Genomic DNA, 18,777 nt, shown 5'->3' on the forward strand with positions numbered 1-18,777 from the left:
CGCAGAGCTTTGCTGCTCAGGCCTAATAAAAAAGAAGGGGAAAAAAAATCTCTTTTTTTTCTTCTTAGGTGCATGATAATCTTTTCAAAAAGATAAGAGTTGTCAATTAATGATTTATGATCTATTAAGGTTCAGTCACAGGAAAGGAAAATAATAAAAAGTGTTCATGTCATGATATTTTGCAGCTGAGCCGCTGTTTTCCTGTATCATACCATCAGCATGAAGCAGTATTCAACAGAATAGCGGGATATAAACACATTAGTATACTGCTGCATATTGTAATCTGTGCCTGACATTTCCTTCCCATTATTCACTAATGCTGCATCCACAGCACAATGTCTCTGCATTTATCACTGGAAATTGGTGCAATTTATATTCATCTTGCACATTGACACAATAGCACAGTATGGGAATGGATTCCCTACTTCAATGGAAACCACACAGTGTGAACAGAATTGGTGAGATAAGATTTTTTAGGGACTGTGGGAGCTGAAACATAAGCAGAGATGAGAAGTTTCAAGGTAAGTCAGTATGTTTTGAAGCTTTTGAACATTTAACAGTTTAGAATTAATTTGGTTACATGAACCCAACTAAACACACTAGGTCTGTCTATCACAATGTAATCACTAAAAGCTGATTGTTCTTGTATTAAACACAGCTTTATCTGAACTAAATTAAAATGATGAAATTTAAAAAAAGTAAGTATTATTGACAATTGAAATATGAACATAACATTTGACCATTACCACTTAAAATAATATAGAAATAAGACTTCAATATTCAACTTCAATATACTGACTCTTATTGACAACAATAACTCCAATGCCTTACTTTTTCTTCATTGTTAAAATGATAGGTCTGACATAATTCTGCTGCAGTATCAAGCAGTGCAATGTGGCTTCTTAAATGTGCCATTTGGCAAAATTACTGTCATAGTTAGCATACAGATGTTCAAGTCCTGTGTGATTTTTAAGATCACATTGGGCTGTAGAGGCTGCACAAAGACTTTCCCTGGAGGCAGGATATTGACCTCTATTAGGATTTTTAAAACTGAGTTTTACAAATACTTTCCATTTGACTCTACTTGAATTTTTTGGAAAAGAAGAATTTCCAAAATGTCAGTTTCATGTCCAGTCACATTGCATGTCAAAGTTTAATTTGATGCCATTGGAAGAGAAGATGCCAAGAAAAAGCACTCCTAGATCAACTTCCTGGAAAATAAAGAATTCAATGACCACAACCAGATCAAGATTCTTTTGGACATCTCAAATATTTCTTCTTTGTATGCAGATTTGAGTAACACGATCATACATGATAATACATTAAACAGTGTGACAGCAGATATAGATTTGGTTAAAATATATCCCAGAAAATAAAGCATGTCATTATGCCAACAAGTATTTTGTAAAGTATTGAGCATTGGGCACAAAACACAATTGTTGAATCCCATGTAGTATTTTCCTGTTTATTTCCAGTTTTTACTAATATGGTACTTGATCTACTATATGTAGAACTCTTCTAATATCATGTGTTTGACGTCCTCTCATAAATCATGTTTGATCTTCCTCTATCTATTGTGTTACAAAGATATTTAGTCTATTAGAAATAATGTTTGTGTATATCTTATAATCTACGTTTAATAATGAAATTGGTCAATAGTTGCCACAGTGTTCCTTATCTTTTCCTTGTTTTGGGATGACTGAGATGATGACTTCACTCCATGATGGAGGTATTTTGTTATTGAGTGTCCAGTTGAAAGAAGCTGTAAGTGCTGGCGTCAGCTGTTCTCTAAACATCTTGTACCATTCTGCCAGGTATCCATCACTGCCTGGCGATTTATTATTTTTTAATGTATTTATTGCCTCTTTCACTTTCTCCATTGTGACTGCTGCTGTCAGAGTCCCATTTTGAAGTTTGCCAATTGTTGGTAAATCTAATGCATTTAAAAAGTTTCTCATTTCCTCCTCGTGCAAATTCAGGTTGTGTATACAGTTTCTCATAATATTCTCAAAAAATGCCCTCTATTTCCTCTGGATTATCTGTTAGTTCACCTGTGTGGGGGTTTCTAATTTTATATATCGCATTAAGTGTTTGTTGTTTGCATGTACGTGTAGCACGCAAACAACAACCTGCTTCGTAGTAATTCTGTTTCAGAAATGTGTTTCTTTTTTCAATCTTTCCTAGTAATATGTCATTTATTTTGGTTTTAACTACCTTGGTTTCTTGGTATACCTTTGGGTCTTTTGTTTTCTGGTATTCCTGTTCTAAATCCCTAAGTCTCTCCATATTTGCCCTGAATGTCTGTAACTTAATTCTTTTATCGTGCACAGTTTCAGCTATTAACTTTCCCCTGATGACTGCCTTTATAGCATCCCAGAATATTGTTGGGTCTACAGTTCCGTTATTATTTTCTTCAATACATTGTTTTATTTCTGCTTTTATCTTTTCGCTTTGTTGTTCACTATTCAATAGTCCCACATTCAGTCTACATACCGTATTTCTTTTCCTGTTAAATATACCTTTAAATAAATTGGATTATGGTCAGAAACATCTGCAGCCCCTATCCTGCATTCCTTCACTCTGTGTTTGTCATCTACCTTGGTTAACAAATAATCTATTCTTGAATGTACTCCATGAGCAGCCGAGTAATTAGTAAAATCTTTTCCTAATGGATATAGGCTTCTTCATACATCTGTCAATCCCATCTCTTCTAATGAGACATTTATAAATTTTGCTAAATACATTTTATTTTTTTCACATTCACATTCACATTCACATTCAGCGACGTTATCTTGATATCAGTCATAACTATGATTTACTATTCCTTTTAAATATGCTCCCAACCAACTCAAAACAGAACCAGCATGAACTTTTGCTCACCAAATGTAAACCTAAATCCGACGGACTTTCAAACATGGGGTATTCTTCTTCCCCCAGTCCTAGTTGGTGGGTGGAGAGGAGATCCTCACCCCTACTGAGGGCCCCTCCCTAGATCTAGTACTACTCCCATTCTGTGGGGTACCACTCCATCTAGACATGTCCAACTTATATATCTTACCCTCTCCCAGTCGGTTTTAATTGAATCCTCTTTTCCCGCTGAGTCAACTTCTAAGATTTCCATTGGAAGCTTTGTAGTTTTTCTCTCACTCAGTGTTCTTTCCCCTTCACTTGCTGCCACCCCGCGGCTCCTCACTGTCTCTCCTCTACTGCCACGGCGTCTCCTTCTGGCTCAGCAACAGTGTAGCCCCTTTCCTTCATGTCCTGCCCTGCTGTCCTGGCACTGTCGTATGTCTTCGTTCCGTTCTCCCAATGTATCCGAATTTTAGCGAGTGGTGTCTGGAAATGTATTACTTTCTCCTTCAATATCTTTTTAATGTAAATGACTTTCTTTTCTGGACAATTTCGGTCGGATAATAGTGGTCAAAGTAGATTTGTTTACCCGTTACCTGGATCTTTTTCTGCCAGGCTTTCTTCAAGATTGTTTCTTTGGTCTCAAATTGTAGAAAGTTAACCACGACTGACCTCGGTGCTGCATTTGGGTTCGGTTTTGGGGTGAGGGCTCAGTGGGCTCGTTGAATCTGGAGATTGATCCCCTCCAGAAGTTTGAGTTCCTTCTTAAAAAGTTGATCCAGAAATGTATATTAAGTTACTACAAAATTGCATGTACTACCAACCATCTGTACAAAACACACTTGAACTCTTATAAGTGTTCATCAAAAAGACGGACAGCTAAATCCAGACCATAGAAATCACTTCAGAGACCACATACATTTCTTCAACCTGAAATTTACCGTCTCATCCAAACAAAGTACTTGTATAACTTCTACAGAACAGTAATCTTGCTTTGTGTGAGCAGCGGACAGTTAGAAAATGGACGTATGTAGCACAGAACTGCAAATAATCATCATTTGTTATATTTAAACAAGAAAAAGATTATCACAAAGGAAACTCAATACTTTTTTGTTTAGAAAGACTCTGTAGGATAAGAACTTGTTAAACTCATTCTTCTGGATTTCTACAATTAGTGAACTCCACACAAGTGGCACACATTTTCCTTCTTTAATTTACCAAAGAATGACGCCTTCATAAACAGCACTTTATTACATTGCAGCCACAATAACACCAAACTCCTAATAGATGCTGCCAAGACTGACTTAGACTCTAAAATCTCTGCAGCTCCTAAGTTAGCTCAGTCTTCAAACAGACCTAATAGAAAGCTTTGTATGCAGCTGATGACATTGAAATGATAATTGTGACTATTCAGAACAGAAAACCAGGGTTATACTGTTATGAAAGCAAACTAAAAAATGAGTGCTATATTGTATTTGCACTGCATAGCTGGTAATTCAGCCTAAATGCTCTTTAATATAGCCTGAATCATATCGTTAATGAGTGTGGTGGAGAATTTTCTGAGTGCTGTTACAATCAAAGGATGATGATTTGTTCTGCTTTGGCATATCAGGCCTTAGCAGAGAGAAGAGGAAGACAAAAAAGAAGGCTTTAAATACAGTGTTTGACTGTGACACCAGTGCTGCTCTGACACCACCACCCCCAGATAAATTTGCAAAGTGTGTTTCCATCAAACACGACCCTGCTGCACACCAATTATCCCTCCAGGACTGCATCATTTCAGTGCCCAGGGTCGACCCCGTCTGTCAGCCACTGTCTGTCCCCTGCTGACAGGAGCCACGGGAATGGAAAAGCTCGTCTCCATTGGCAAATAAGCGCCTTCAGAAAGCATGCAGTCTAGAGTGTCAGAGGTCAGAACATCCATAAACAGACACTGCTTGGCTGTTGGGGGCGGACAGTGTGACCTGAAAGGCCTCTTACTCTCTTAGGATGGTATTTCCTTCTGTGTGACTGAATCAGGTGAAGAAGATGGTGATTCAGAGCCACCACATGCTGGACCTCTCAACATTTCTCTCCTGCAGCAAACTGTGTCTGTTGCACAGCTGAAAGTGCCCTGGTAGTCTTTTATCTACAAATACACTGACTATGTGGATAAAAATTATGTCTGGACAGAATATTAGAAAGCTACAACTTTAACTTTGTTTTCCATAGAAAATGATTCTCAACCATGCAGTAAATAATAGCAATTAAACACAATGCCGAGATGGAGAACTGTCAATGATATTACAATACAAAGCATGTATCAGCTGTATTGTAAAGCCTTAAAGAAAATTAAATAAATCATGTTGCACTCTTTTATAACATTATCATATGTTTTTCCTTTGCAAGGAAACAGTTTGATCACTAATTAGAATTTCACAAGAACTTGACATTAAGGACAAGTCATCAAAACTATTCTTCACAACATCCGAATTTCCTTTTCTGCAATATCAAATATCAATCAAATTAGTGTCCAAATATATTTAATGTGAAATATTAAAGAATAAAATAAATTATTCTCACCAAGTTTGTTATTTACAGTATGAAATTAACTTTGTAATGGCCCTATTGTCTTGACACTGGAGAGTAAAACAGAATTTCTTCATCAGTTACTGGCTCTCCTTATGACACTTGATCACGTTTTGAAATTGGTCATAATTCTCAGCACAAATATTATGTTTTTACAAAGTCCTTTGATCAATTCAGGTCAGTTGTAACAAGCTGAATCATCTCACATCTTTCTTTTCATAAAAATATTTTTAAACCATACTCTTTATTATATAAATGCTATCAATATTCACTCAATGAGTGATCCTACCTGGACTTGTGGCCCTTGGCATGTGCATGGTGCTATATATTTTTTCTGACTGTTATATAACATCACACATTAAAATATTCAATTATATGTGCCACAAAGCCACACCAGTCAGTGGTTTGCAAGCAAGCACATTTTGCCCTGCCTGTTTCATCATCCTTCTTTGACTTTACTAACCAACTGTTGCACATTTAGTTGTGTCCGTTTCCAGAGGTTTCTTTGTTGTTCATTCTAGACTCTTATGTTTTCTGCTTTCGATCTATTAAACACTCCTGATCAAGAGCACTTACATGTTACATGTGCCTTCAAAAACAAAACCAAATCAAAAAGCAGTTTTGCTAATGGAGGTGAATGCAGTAAAGGTCAAGTGGGTATGACAGGCCAAATGTCAGACCAGCACACCAGGAAATGTCCTGCTCCTGATATTAGCCAATCCAGGCCTTGTTGGCAGCCATAAGAGGGCCAATTGATTTTTATCATTACACTTTCAGTACCATGTCCAGGAAACAGGACTTGAACTGTTCGTAGAGGTTATTTTGAGCTAAATGGTAGTGGAGTTGAAAAGATGAGTCAGCAAAAAGTTATTCAAAAAAAAAAAAAGAAAACCCAACAAAAAACTTAATTAGTACAGAGACAGTGCTGCTAATTGTGGTTCTACAAGCTGTTGGGATGTTTTGGTCCTTTTTAAATTTATGTTTCAGTAAATAAATAATGACATCACATATTTTGACTGAAAACTGAGAAAAGGGAAACCATTTTTTACCTCAGTTTAATGACTTGAATTGTAGGAACATGACTATTTATGCGTCCTCAAGCTTTCATCGGTACTGAGATACCCAGTGATTTATCACTGCAGGTGTTTATGAAAAATTTAAACCTTTTCTCCAATAACCAAAAGGGAAGCACTTTTCTTTGCTTAGTATTCAGTATGAAACACATCAAGCTCCTTCTGCTTCATGTCAGTGTTGACCAGCAGCACCAGCTGTGCACACAGACTCTTACCACATGCCAACGTTTTTTGCTCTGCTGTTCCCCCTGTTTACTGCACCGTGTATCAGTCAGAGTTCAGAGCCATAGGTATAAAAGTCTATTTTCCAGCTTCATGAATCCACATGTCAAAATCAAACTAGTGTTGTAAATGTTCTACTGCCTCAGCTGCATTTCACAATAATTTTCTAAATGGAACTATTTACACAAAGAGTAATATGGTAATGTAACAGTACTATTCTATTTCTTGCCATTTACTTAAATTGAAATGTTCTCTTATTTTTATAAACTTACACCTCTCACCCCAAAAGACTTCCGTAGCTCATTTCACATATTGGGCATTCTAGGATTGTAGGTCAATGCAGACAATACTGACTAAAATGTTATATCATGACATAGTTTAGATTTGTTTGCTATACACATAATATTTGAAATTTGTTCTTTAGGATGTTGTGTTGTGACAGAACAGGGAGCCAATCTGCAACACAGCCAAAATTTCCACCACTATTTTGCCAAAGATTTGTTTACCCCAGTTTTTTTTTTTTTTTTTTTTTGCATATTCTGCAACAATGCATTTTGTCTTTCAACTTAACTTCCCACTAAGACGTAAATACGTAGCACTGTTTAAACAGTCAACCTTTTTAATAATTACTTTTTGCATCTTGTCACACTGATGGATCATGCCAATGACGGTCTGCTGGACAACTGTCAAGTCAGCAATTTTCTTCACTGTTGTATGAACACCTAGTGTCATTGTTTTGTCTTAATCTGAAATTGTTTTTTAATGTTTATTTGTTTTCTGCTTGATATGATCCACTGAACAGAGCTAATCATTTTTATACATTGAGAAAATTTTGCAGCAACAAGATTAAGAAGAAAAAAAAAACTGAAGAAAGTTTGTTGTGGAAAATCTGGAAACTCTGAACACTTACTTTAGTCTAAGCTTCTTCTCGAGCCTCACAAACACTATCCAGCAAAGACTTTTAAAACACTAATTATGGCCCACCAGAGAAATAAAAGTTCACCCACACAACAGAAAAAGGATCAAAGAGATTATTTGCAGAGTAGTCAGCATTGCTTCAACAGCCTGACTGGAGGTAAGAAGATCAACACAGTGCTGAAAGTCACACAGCTCAAATGATGTGGCGCCTCCTTGAATGAGTAAGTAGCAGTTCATGGTTGAACCATTATGGTGTTGAAGGGCCGCCGGGTGATTACAGGCTTTTGCCCCAGCCGTGGGCTGTTGAGCCTCGTTAATACAGCTCTGAAGGTAGGCTAATTGGTGCTTAATTACTGTAGTCGGCCCAACAACAGTCAGCACAAACAGCTGCACATAGCAAAGAAACAAAACAGAGGAACAAAGAAAAACACAGGGATAAATTAATAAGCAGAGACACTGAGCTGAGCCATTCGAGGCGCGCTTGTTCCGTAATTGCAAGCGGAAGTAGGAGGAGGAAGCACACTCTACGGCAGCTTGTGGGGACAAATGGTGAGGATGTGAATTATAGATTTCCACAAGCTCCCCCCGTATTTGGTTCTTTAGAAACGCCACTGCTCATGAAATGTTAAGTGGACAGATGGCAACAAAACACCACACAGCAAACAGAGAGGGGGATAGGGAAGAATCCACAAGAAGAGGATCAGTTTGAGTGTGCAGGCCTCCAATGAAGGAACAGAGAACATTTATTGCGCCCATGAATGTCATAACAGAAAACCTGGCGAGTTGCTAAAAGGACACATTTACTTTCCTCTCTTTTCCTTAATTATTTCACTTGGACATATTTGATCAGGCAGGGCAACCTGTGGCCAAAAAATTTATTTAGAAAGAATGAAAGCCGCTAACCTCAGAAGAAGGGCTCTGGTGCTGTGCATGTTGATGAGTGTTTTGATTTAGCTATTTATGGGCTTTAATAGAGCAGCTCTGCAGAGAAAACATAAAAACTGAGTGGCAGTTAAATATTTTCTCCTCACAACAGGGAAGAATAAAGGAACACCCAAAACCGAAGTGTTTATTCATCATTGGTCCAGATATTTGTATTAACACTGTAATGTAAATGGCAGTCTAATTGCGTGCATGCTCTGACAATTCTCAAAAGTGCAGGCAACTCAGGGTCACGCAGCATTACGTGTGGTTACAGCTCCTATGGCAACCATTCAGAGCTGAGAACATGCTGCTGCATTCACTGTAATGAGAAATCCATTTGTGGACAAGGCAACAACAAAGCCTTCAATTACTGCCAGAACACTTCCAATCTAACCAATGTACATTTCTCCTGCAGCAGCAGCAGCCGCCGAGTCCTCCCTCTGCCGTCCCTCATCTCATATTAACTCCACAGTATTAGTTTTGACAAGCCTGCCTTTGAATCACATTAAAGACTTCCAAGATTATTATTACAAATGTAAAATTACATCAGCCCGTCCCCTGGCAGCTAGCAATGCGATGCGCACTGATCACTCCATTCTCGAGAGCATCTTCCCTTGGATTAGAGGTGCCACTGTTCATAAACTCATCAAAGCACAGTGAGCACGGAGCCTCTCAAAGATAATGAAAATGTGCCGACAATAACGACCAGGATTAAAAACGGGACTGCGAAAGAGAGGAGGAGGAAAAGGAAGATGGTGGTGGATAGGACGAGGAAGCTGGAAAGAGAAAGATGATCAGGACAGATGCTGAAGGCAATCAGTTGTTGTGCCATCTGAAAGATATCCTGAGAGCAGAATGAAAAGTAATGACTTTCTATGAGTTGGATTTCTCTTCAGGAGAAAACAAAGCATGGCCAGAGAACGTATGGTGCTAATAAGCATGTAAGATTTGGTTTAATTGCATAAGACTTTCCATCTGTGTTTTTGAGGTTGAGGCACAGCTTCCTATCTGTAATACAGTATAATCGAGCGTTTGGGTGTAAGTTAATTCATATTGTGGGTGATTCTCAATCACTGCTGGCCATCTTCATGTGCACTTTGACAAATCAGAAATAATGGTCCAGCATCCAAGTTCCAGGTAAGTATTTTGAGCTTTAAAATAGGAAACACAATGCTTGCTCTTATATGCCTCTAATTTGGCATTTGTGGAGGGTTATGTAAAATGTTACAATAAAATGCAACTTCTTTGATTCTATTTAATTACGCCAGTGCCTGAACTGGATTTTAGAGTCAACTCTACTCTGTTTGCTGTTCTTGATTTTCTGACATCTGTCACTTAGGATGTACACCACCAGGAAACCCTATTCACATAAAAATTTGATGATATATTGGCTTGGTCTTGTGACACCAGTAGTGGGGTCAGAAACAACAGCCATACGACAGGAGCCATGCTATCCTGCACTTGTCCTTTGGTAAAACAGTGCAAGTACCTTAATCAATATATGTCATACAAATACATGGCCTCCAAGCAAAAAAAAAAAAAGACAAAGTACAATTTTGTTTTGCATCTAAATACAGTATGTAATTGTTGATAAAACTTAATTGATCTTTAAATGTGGTTCACCCAATGGGCTAACCAAGTACAAGTCTCTGTAACTGTGCCTATCTTAAACTGGGACAAGACAATTTGGCAACAAAACATAAATTTCTACATATTTTTCCTGTGTTAAGTGAGGAAAACGTATAGAGGGGAGACTGAGAGTGTCATTTCCAGAAAAGTGCAAACAAGTTGAAGGAAATAACTGTAGTTATTATTTTTACGAGGAAAAACACGTTTAGCTTCAAATGTGTTTTGGATTTAAATAGATATACACACAATAACTCAAGCAAGATGATACATAAAGGAGAGAAATCCTGCAGAATTAGTTTTTGTATCTTTTTTTTAGAGGGACAAGAAAAATAATGTTAGATTAAGCATAGCATTTTACTTGGAACATTTTGAAGCTAGAGAACTGTGGATTACTTTTCTCTGGTAGTTTGTAATTCAGCATGTTTATCCTTTTTGGATCCTAGTGCCAACTACCTGCTACTTCCCATCTACAAGCAGAAGTGAGCATCCTATGCATTGAGCACAAATCGACTGCTCCTACTCCCCAAGAAGACAAACATACTCATTACTGTGAGCTCAATAAAACACCACTGTCCTCTAGTCAGACTCATTTCTGTGTGATGATAGTGAAGACACGGGCCAAGATGGTGAGAGCGGCTTCTGCTTTGTCTCCTTTCATTTCTCTAGACAGAATTTTTTTAAAAACGAGGGAGAGATCGGTGAAAAGAAAGAAAAGAGACACTTGGTGCAGGATAGTCCCAGCCATTAACCGCTGGCTGATTGCTTTGTGCAAAAGGTGCCTGAAGAGCAAGAGGAAGGAAATTAGGGAATAATGGGAGGGAGTAATGAAAGAGGATGAAAACTGGCAGCACTGTTCAACAGGCACAGCTGAGAAGAAAAAGAGGAGAAAAACTCTGGATGAGAGATTTAGCTACAGCCGAAGAGGCCAGGTGTTGCTTAAATTTTCAAATATTTACTGCTAAAATTATTGCTAATAAAATGTGGCTTAAGGTTCAACAGGTTTATGTCACCTGTTTTCAGGGCTGGACATGATACTTTTTATTATATCAACCAACCACAAACAAATAATTCCATGATTTTCTGTTGTTGAGCTGGCCTCAATACATATATTCCCCTGGTTTATATTCATCATTCCAATATGACCTGTACAGAAGCGGCTATGGCTGTTCACCTGGGCGAACCTGCATACTCCCATTTTTCCTAGAAGACGTTGCTGCAGTTAAACTATGCAGCACCACCTGAAATCAGAAACCACAGTGTTACAGCCAAGACTGAAACAAAATTGTAAATGCTTAAAGGACTTTTCTGTTGGCAACTGTCATTTGTTTACCATCTTAATACTCATGTACACACTCATAGCTCTAAGAATGATCTGCAAAGATTATGTATGACCAATCAATGTTTGGCCACCTTGACCAAAAATGTCAGGCCAAATATTGTCCTTGTCCAGCCATGCTCGTTTTAATTAGATGGGTTCTGTTTTACAGAGTTCAAACACAATAGCAAATATTGGCTGGTTTGATCTTCCTTATTTCTGGTCTTGGGTATACAACCAATCAGCGCCAATGAAAAAAAAATAAAAAAAAAATGGCGTGCTTGGATTTTCTGCTTTACATACGCCAGGTATTTCAGCATCCTAAGCTGCATTTTCTTTTTAAAAATATAAGTATGCTGTTGTGTAAGAATAGTTTTGTCTTCATCATCAATATCCATCAATAAATGCCAAAGGCAATTATTAAGAAAATTTGCAATTTAAATCAAAATTACTAAGTCAGGGGCATTTAGTAATTTTTCCTGATTGTCAGGAAAAATAGAGTCAAACAGTTTTCCATCTCAGTTAATACTTACAGATATCTGTCTGATGAGGCTTATATATTAAATACAATTAATGAAGGATTTACAATCAGCATTTACATTCTCAAACAGCATACCATTCTGTTTCTTTAATTCCTTTACACATAATTAAAAAACAATATTTTAGAAACTGATTTTTTTTCTCTCCAATTCTTGTTTCCATTCATGTCCAAAAAACTGAATTATTGCATATGAAATTATACAGAATTGTCATTCATGCAGGCTGGCTTTTTGTAATGCCTCTCCCCCCATTTTGCCCCTCAGGTTTAAATTAGCATCCCATCTCCTGCACTCCAGCGTGTGATAACACATCTGATCTGAGCCGGCGTGGAGTCAGAATACTAAATGTGTTAGTCTGTGTGTCGCTTGGGGGAACAGCAGAGAGCTGCCAGCCCATGCCAGGTAATATCTCACCTCCCTCCTCCCCCATTTCTTCACTCTCATCTCCTCAGATGCTTCAAACACTTTGCAAAAATGGTCATTCTAACCATTCAGCCTTTTAATGAGCTCTAAAAAGCCCCAATTTTACAGAGAGGGCAATAGAATTTTTCCTGGGTGAAATAAGGAGGTGTTTGATCTTTTCTTCCTACACTATTTGTTTGCATTAGCAACAATAGTTTATGGGCACTGTCAATCATAACAAAGCAATATGATGAAGACTTGTTTCTCTGCTTCAGTTCATTATGTTGAATAAATATTGAAGAAAAACAGCAGTTAAGAAAAGCACCTCCATTCTCTCCTTATGTTTTTGTAGCACTGCAGGGCAGCACATACACAAACTAACGAATAACTTATTTTGCTTCTTGGTCCATATTAAAACTTCAGGAGCCCAGCTCCCTTTGTGACTCGACATTAATATTAATACATATTCTTGAACCTCATAAATGTGTGGTTCTTAAATAAAGTTCAAATGTTTACAAAGGACAGAACTGACAGCACCAACTGTCAGTTCTAAAGGTTTTTTTAAATCCTAAAAAGAGGGTTTATTTATTTTCTAACACGATTTGTATAACAAAGTTATTCCCAAAGGAACCACACAAACTGATTTGGAAATCTATTTAAATAAAAGATTTCATGTACAAGTGCATGCAGAGTCTCATGAAATTTTATACAGGCTTAAAAATATTCACTGGAGAGACAAGATGTGGTTGGAGACTTTTAAACAAAGGTGTTCAATGTCTCTAAAGCCAATGTCCAGCTTGTTTTGGATGTGCTTCTTGTTCAACAACCATGACTCAACAAGATGGTTCTTTATCATAGCTCTGGAGAACCTGTCTACATACTAAAAGTGTAATTTGGTCACTTGAATCAGCCGTGTTGTGCAGGGATACAGCTAAACCATGCAGGATCCAAACCCTCGAGGACAGCAGTTGGACAGCCTATCTGAAAGACAGTGTGATTTTGTAAAAGTGGAGCTGAGGGACGTTTGTGTAAGATGACATATTCAAAAATCAATCTAATGCTCAGTCCCAAGGAATGGAGGTTCTTGATTTATTTAGGAGATCCATTTCATATTTAAAGTAATTGATAATGGGTTGTATGCTTCAGAATACCAATTGGTCTACAGAGTGTCACAGTGAGTCTGAGTGTACTGTAGTTGTCCCAGGTGGTAGCAACTACCACCTTCGCATATAAAACTTCTGCAGAGGCCTGATAATTAGCCATAATTTGATCCAGATGTGTTGATCAAATTATGGAGATTGCAGTACATCTGCAATCTGTGGATGCATTTAACAACAACCAAAACCTGCAAAGTCATTCCATCAGGACTTACTTTGGACACCATTGATATAGGTCTTGCCTGAGAAATTTTATTTACCTAAGGAGAGGTCAGATATTTCTTATAGCTGCTCACCAGTTTTTTCACATCTCTGTTTATATTTTATATAACTCTTTATAACAATCTTCGGAAGGTTTTGAGAATATTCCATGGAAATGGAAGTTAGCCAGGAGTGAAAACAAACAAACAAATATATATATATATATTTTTTTTTATTATTATTTGTTTGTTTCTTTCAAATTTGCAGTAATCCTACTATGTTCTAGCTAGCACGTCATGAAGTACACTAACCATCCTACTATAATGAAAGTCTTTTTCACAACCAATTTTTCTAAAATCAAAGTTCCTCTTTTAAAAATTCAAAATATGTTCTGTTTTTCTACACTTTGTCACAGTTAGAGCTCCATAAACTCAATAATGGATTAAAAAAAGTCTGTAGGGTAGACATTTTATTAATGGAGGGCTAAAAACATTAGCTCCGGGAACTCAAATAAGCTGTTTGATTCACAAAATGCACTTCTTGGAAAAGATGAAGCCATTATGTGAGCCGGATGACTCTGAATGCAGAGAGGAGGGAGTGGAGGAGGAGGAGAAGGGCGGTGGGAAGTTAAGGTCGAAGCAGGAAGAGTGTCGATATCACAGCAGCAATTACTGCTTTATAAATGGGCCTGTTGTCGCTGTGAATGAGCAGCTCCATCAATCTGTCCTGACAGCGTGCTCCTTAGCCCGTCACTCCTGCTTCTGCTCGCAATCTGTAGATTTCAACTTAGCCCAGAAATTGATAATCCGATTCAGACATAACTTGGTTAGCTGCTGAATGTGCTGCAGGAGGAGGCTTGGGAAGAGGAGGAGGATGCCTGTTCAACTCAAAAGCACTCAGCCACCACTTACAGCTTAGAAAGAAAAAAAAAAAAAACTCACACCTTTTTTTAAATTGAGTGAAATAATTCATTACTTTTGTCAGAAATTTTATTAATGGAACCTTCTATGAAAAATCATTCAAACTTTTCTAATTTATAACTGAAAAAATATATATATTTAGAAGAATGGACAAAATTAAGAAGACAAGAAAGGGACAGTTATACACACTCTTAAACATATCATTTTAGGAAAGAGAGAAAAGTAAGCAAAATGTTAATATGCATTGTTTCAGTCATAGATCTCCAGACAAACATATTCCATAACACAGTGTTTCCCAACCCTGGTCCTCAAGGCACACTGTCCTACATGTTTTAGAGGTTTCCCTGCTTTAATGTGCCTGATTCAACTGATTGCAGTTCAACAAATGCCTGTTAATCAGTCATCAATTGAAATCAGCTGCACTGAAGCAAGGAAATACCTAAAACATGCAGGGCAGTGTGCCTTGAGGACCAGGGTTGGGAAACACTGTTATAACACACTCTCCTATTAGGAAATGGTTCTACTTGTTTGACCAAACAAATCTAAATATCAAAATGATGTAAAAATGTATGCAGTATATTGCCGTGTGAAAACATTAATCCATTTTATCTAATAAAATACATGAAAAAGACTAGTTACTTCATTATGCACATAAATAAAAACTTAAAATAAACACCATGTAGAGTGATAAGAGAAGCGGTACTCTTACCAAAAGGTTAAATCATTACGCATTAAAAACAACAGGAATTAATCACTTTCCAAATCCAAAAAAAACCACACACACACACAAAAAAAGTTTGAGTAATTTATCAAGGTCGTCACCACTAGGTGGAAAAGGGGCCAGTTCAATTCCACAAAATTGGAATACAGAAATGTCAAAATAAGTATCAACTCTGCGTATTGTTTATGCACGATACACAGTTTTGTTTAAGTTTTGTTTTTCCTAGAATATGCAAGCCACAAAGAGCAACTAATAATGCCAGTCACATGTGTGGATGCACAAATGACAATGCTAATGACAGTAATTGTTTATTTTTGTCATTATGGGCATGAAAAAAAAAGGTTATTCCTGCCATGTGCACAATCACCATAGTCACAAAATCAGTTGACGTGATGTCAGTGATGCTAACTGCCCACAAAAGTCCATTTAGCAGCATTGAGATCTTGACTTTATAGTTATCCCTCCATTTTACCAAACTAGGACCATGCTATTAACTACTAAACACAAAATTGCCCTTGCGTTGAAAAACAGACATTGACATCAACAGATTAAAAAAAATTGTTTTTGCTTGTCTGCCATCATTATTTCAGTGTGATAGTGAGTGTTATCTTTCTAAAAGAGGACAGTGTGTCTATGTGGGTACACCAAGATCTCAATTTGGTCTTCAACAAATGTTTAGATAGTTGCAACATAAAATGCAATCTTTACATTTAACCATTAAAGACTGTTTAAATCTTTTGCAAAAAGTATTTATTATCTCACTTTGTGTTTTTATTGCAATGAACACTTTCAGCTGGATACAGTTTTTTGTGGTCAAAGTTTTTAACCACAAAAGATTTAGTTTTCTCACATTTACTAGAGCAATATCTCAACATTGCAAGTCTGGATATGGGAAGACGTCAAACTAATCTGAGTGGTCATTAATTCATTACCTCTACAGCTGCAACAGATGTCATGAAAGCCTTTGGGAACCCCTGCAGGTTGAAATGAAGTTTCTAAACATTTAACAGCCTGACTGACTCTGATGAAACCGGAAAAATACGGGGCTGATGACATGACCACAAATAACCTACAGTGTAACCCTCTGACACTGGGTCTCTTTCCGGTTCAAAGCAACATCTAAATGAGTAAACAAGAAAAATAAATTGTTCTCACACATATGATGACCCTGCCTCATAAAACATATTATATAAACATGTAACACATAAAGGTTAGGCAGTTGACCACAGCTACAAAAGCAGCATCAGAAGAGTGTTCCTTAAAAAGAACCTGAAGTGTGAATGAAAAAGAAGGAGGAAGTGCTTTTAGTATCAGTGTATATAAGTGATTGTACAAAAAAGTACAAAATCCAAAACAAAATAACCAACTGCCTTTATATCATGTACATATAAACAAAACAAATAAATGCAGTTATTCAATTTCTAATCATTTTAACATGATCCAACATTTAGTTTAAAAAATATATATTTCAATTTAAAGCGCACTTTCAAAAATCTCAAATATCAAAAATAAAACTTCATTATAAAGCCTTTCAAATGCTCAAGCAGAGTGAGAGAAAAATAAATAAATACCACTCAATGTTAAATGTATACAAAAGTGTAGCTCTACATTCTCAATTGATTTAACCATTATCTCAAACTTCCTTGGTCTTTTTGTATTGCTGTTTTAGCGTCAATACAAAAAGTGTCAAGACACACACAAAATAAAACCAAAGCCCCAAATAACAATTGAGTGCATATATCAGACCTTTGGTGACTTCCATATTTCCAAAGATAATTTTACCTTTCCAACAGTGAGAGTGCAAAGAGTTGTGATGATGTGCTCATAGAAATCATCCAGCCAGACTGCACAAATGGACCATTTAATCTGGAAGAGAGTAAAACAAATGTATCTTCTTTTCACATCTCTCCCCGCACTCTGATCCTAAAACCTCAGCAGCGCAGAACAACACTGTCAAACATTTCCTTCCAGAGTCAATAAAAATAAATAAAAGTATTAATCTTCTTGCAAAAATAACAACAAACCAAGAACAATAGGACGAAAACGCCACCTGGTGGCCACAATAACACCAAATACAGTGGGACAGAGTTATACAAAAAAATATACATAAAGTGTAAAACTTAAAATAAAAACACATACCTGGAAGATATTAAAATAAATTGATCTCCTTTTCACCTCTCTCCATGCACTCCGATCATAAACCTGAAAATAAAAAGTGTTCAATGGAGCTGTGCTGCACCGGTACACACTGGGGAGTGTTCGCGCCAAAAAATTAAAAGACAATAAAACTGTCAATAAAACCCACAATAACGGTCAAAACTGCACAATACACAGACAAACAATAAATAACATATACCAGAGACCTCAGAATGAACGGCTACTTCCACACAGAAAACAAACATATCGCAACAACGAACTTTCCCTTGACTTACCCTGGCAGCGCAAAACAACGTTGAGAGGGAAGGGGAGAGCTAGGAGAAACGTGAAGAACTACCGAAGCCCAGGAAGCACAAACAAGGCAGAGAGCAGAAAGGCGATTCCCGCAGGCAAAATAAATAAATAAATAACTCAAGGAGATAAAATTCACAAATACTCAATATAACATGATTCAGAAATAATAATTAATAAAGTACATTTTTAACTTTATTACATGAGCAGTACTTAGCATCAATGTGCTGGTGGATATTAACGGCAGGATACCAGTGTAGTTCTAAACTAACAGCGCCAGCAATTCTGGTAAGAACAATGCTTCGATGAGCAATTAACTAATAGTTTTAAACATAAAAAAAATCTGCTACAAGATGACAACAGATTCACCATGTAATCGAGTTTGCAGATTTGTTTGAGAGAGAGCGCCATCGCCACAGTGGAGACGAAGCAAGTAAAACCAAGTACCAGGGGCGGGTTTAAAAGAAGTTGGCGAATTTGGAGCAAAACAGGAAGTGGGTCCCAGAAGAATAAATAAATAAAAGTCACTGACCAAATGCTGAATACACGGGTTAAATGAAGCATTTCAGTTGCTTTAGAAGGACATCCCAAGAATTTTGAACTGTAATTTTTTAAAGTTAAGTACAAAAATAAATCTGAAAAACAACACCATTGTGTATTCTGACTTTACATAGCTCTGTTAGAGGCTTTTTAAGAGATTATCAAATGTGAATATAGGTGCATTCATACCAGCCCTGTTAAATCAGATTTAATTGAACTCTAGTTAATTTGCTTGGAAAATTCAGCGTGTGTGGGGAGGTGTGAAAGTGCAATCAAACTCTGATGCAGACAAAAAAAAAAAAAAAAAAAGACACTCTGGTCTGCCTAAAATTCTAGCTCTCTGTTCATTT

General features: G+C 37.0%; 1 long non-coding RNA gene across 1 annotated transcript; it reads right to left on the minus strand.

Annotated features, from left to right (window-relative positions):
• Positions 1-16,941: 16,941 nt before the first annotated feature.
• On the minus strand, positions 16,942-17,977 carry LOC122836814. The gene is made up of 3 exons (XR_006371617.1): positions 17,872-17,977; positions 17,579-17,641; positions 16,942-17,305 (listed from the first exon to the last, which is right to left on the minus strand). It is a non-coding gene; the product is annotated as an uncharacterized LOC122836814 (long non-coding RNA).
• Between the last annotated feature and the right edge of the window lie 800 nt (positions 17,978-18,777).

Source organism: Gambusia affinis, linkage group LG09, assembly GCF_019740435.1.
Source record: "Gambusia affinis linkage group LG09, SWU_Gaff_1.0, whole genome shotgun sequence".
Taxonomy (NCBI): Eukaryota; Metazoa; Chordata; class Actinopteri; order Cyprinodontiformes; family Poeciliidae; genus Gambusia; species Gambusia affinis.